Source organism: Colletes latitarsis, chromosome 9 (assembly GCF_051014445.1).
Source record: "Colletes latitarsis isolate SP2378_abdomen chromosome 9, iyColLati1, whole genome shotgun sequence".
Lineage (NCBI taxonomy): Eukaryota > Metazoa > Arthropoda > Insecta > Hymenoptera > Colletidae > Colletes > Colletes latitarsis.
Window position 1 is genome coordinate 22,056,503 of NC_135142.1, and position 3,059 is coordinate 22,059,561.

Sequence of the window (3,059 nt, forward strand, 5' to 3'; positions counted from 1 at the left end):
AATAGTGTCGCGGGTAACAATGTTGCATTATTTAGAAACGCGAAACGTTGATTTAAATCGACAAAGTTAGTGAAAGCGTAGTGTTGTCGCATCGTCCGTTTTTATCGGGTAAATAATTTCAAAATGCACGCAAACATCGTATTTCCCAGCTGCGATACGAGCGTCACTATGCTAAACGTATAAGTGCGATGATAATATTTTTAAAGACTATTAATATTTTTTAAAAACCTGTATACAATAATAGTTACGAATAATATCTACATCTTTTAATTAGAGTCCATTTGAAATTTTTTAGGTTTGACGCTGCGGTACGATTGGAGGCCCTCTTAATAATTTTCTACAAACTTTAAATATTTGAAGTTTCATTCTTTAACGGCTTTTTAAAATTGAGTTAATTTGATATATTTTAATTTAATTTAATTTCATTTAATGGGAGATTCTAGAGGCCAAAATAAGACGAAAATCAAGGATACTAATTTGTTGATGGAGGCTTCGTTAAAAAGTTATTAACAATTAAATTCAAAAATTTCAGATCGTTTTGGAAAAATTATTTTCGGCTGCAGGGGTCAATTACAATCGTTTTTGGTCAATAGACATACCCTCGAATTCCTAATCATTTTCGAGAAAAAAATTCAGGAAGGTGCCTAAATTTTTCGACGAAAAAAAAAAATTTCAAATCGTTTTGGAAAAATTATTTTCGGTTGCGGGGGTCAATTACAATCATTTTTTGTGAATAGACATACCCCCGAAATCTTGCGCATTTTCAAGAAAAAAATTCAGTACGGTCGGAACTTTAAACGTTAATAACTGTTTAACGAAGCCTTCATCAACAAATTGGTATTCTTGATTTTCGTCTTATTTTGGCCTCTAGAATCCCCCATTAAAATATAATAGAATGATAATAACTTTATAATATATGTTCATACAATATTAAGAAAATCTTGTTTGATGGTAAAGCTAATATAGATCTCTTTTAGAATTTTACAGACAATTGCTGAATACACAATTTTATACAATCATTATACAATTGCCGAAAAAATCATCTGTAAAACAGTTTCTACATTTGTTTATCACTATTTTCACAGTTGAACAATACTACTCGCACTGGCAAGTAGACAGAAGAATGCCTTCGAGCGTAGTGCAACACGTTGCTTTCAGAACATATAGTCCCGCAACAACACCTCTCCACGTAAGATCACTTCTAAGAGTTATCAGCTCAGTTTCTAAGGATGGACCATTTTCTTCAAAGCGTTATTCAATACAACTGGATAAATTTTGTCCTCGTATTCATACGGATTATAGTGTAGGTATCAACGTTAAAACATGTTATTATCGTTATTTTTTACTATAAAATTGATAAACGTGATACCAAGTATAAATTCATTTTCTTCCTGGTACATATTATTTACTAACGATATGTTTTTTGCGTTTCATCTTGACACTTTCAATTGAATAATCCAATAAAGTCAAATTCCTCCAAGAATAAAAACAAAAATGTAATAGTATAGATATACTACACGAATCGACATACTGCATATATGTGGTCAGAAATTTTCTGTATGAATATTGTATATCCTTTGGTACGGACGTACAACGTTTGTGAATATTGAATTCAGAGACACACGGTAAACAAAAATAATCGATATAACAAATTTATACAGTATACGAAGGTATGATATTTATACAGCATAAAGAAACAACTAAGAGCTGTTTGTAGCATATAAAAGGGAAAATTTAACAAAAAGTGGATGTACACTATCTGTGTTGTAAGCCATTGATATATTTTAAATTAGTATTTTTCAAACTATGAGCAACATACCTAGAAGAGTATTCAAAAATATAACAAACTCTAATAGACAATTTAACACCGAAACAAAATTATATGTCCGCTACTGTATGTCGTTATGAGTTTTGAATGATTAAAAACAATCAAGGCATCAAAAACAGTTTTCCGTTAACGTGTGAGAATTGCGAGAGATTGTCTTTTAGGGCTTTTAAGACTCCTGAAACCGTCATCGACGCGACGAGACTTACGCGACCACGACCTCGTCAACGCCCAACTGAAAAAGAATAGGGGATACAAAAACTCTCGTCCTGAGAGTCTCCGGGCTCGTTAGTGTTTCCATTTTCGTATCCAAAACCTTATAATTGTTTTGCTTTAATAAAGTCTGAATAATATTAACATATTCTTTGTTCAAGCGCCTAAACGAGTCCTGGTTATTTCCCTTGTCTGTATTCCTGCCTACAAAACAACGCTTCGATCGTGGTCCAGCATCCACGCCATAACGGTGCAGTGAGAACATTCCAGAACAACACTTTCGCAAACCGATAGATAGGGCGAGGTGGACCCAACGCATGGCCGCCGCGGTCTCCTGACCTCAATCCGTTAGATTTTTGCTTTTCGAGCTATTTAAAATCTATCGTGTACTCGACGCAAGCGAATGATGTGCATGCACTACAAGAAAGAATACGAAATGGATTCGAGACTATTCAGGAAACATCTGATATTTTACAGCGAGCGTGAAATTGGATGTTGAGGCGTGTAAGAGCGTGTGCTGAAGCACGAGATGGATATTTCGTACATTATTCTTTAGTCATTCATAACTCGAAAGTTAAGATACGTAGGATATGTTTTAGTTCGACGTCAGATTCAGTTTCCTAAGTATTTACAAGTATTTCTGAAATGTCCTGCATGTTAAAAAACTAATTTAATTGTTCTCTAAGAAATTAGAGAACAATTAAAGTTTGAGAAATACTGCGATACAATTTTATATTTAATTTTGTTGCAACCGAAGGCATTCGTCGGTCCTTCGCGACTCTTTCACGACAGAACTGTTCGGTCGAGATGAAATCGTGGACGATGGTGGGCTAGACTAAACAATTCTGTCGACGGAAAGTCGATATGCGCCTAGCCTCGGGAGTTCGGCGAGATAAGGTTGCCCGACGAGCGATTCGACGCGAAATGGCTGGTGCACGCATGAAACGTAAGCGCGTTGCGCGAGAGAAACGCTGCGGGGCCGCGTCGATGTGCGCGGGCACACCGCGTCGACGGAGCTCCG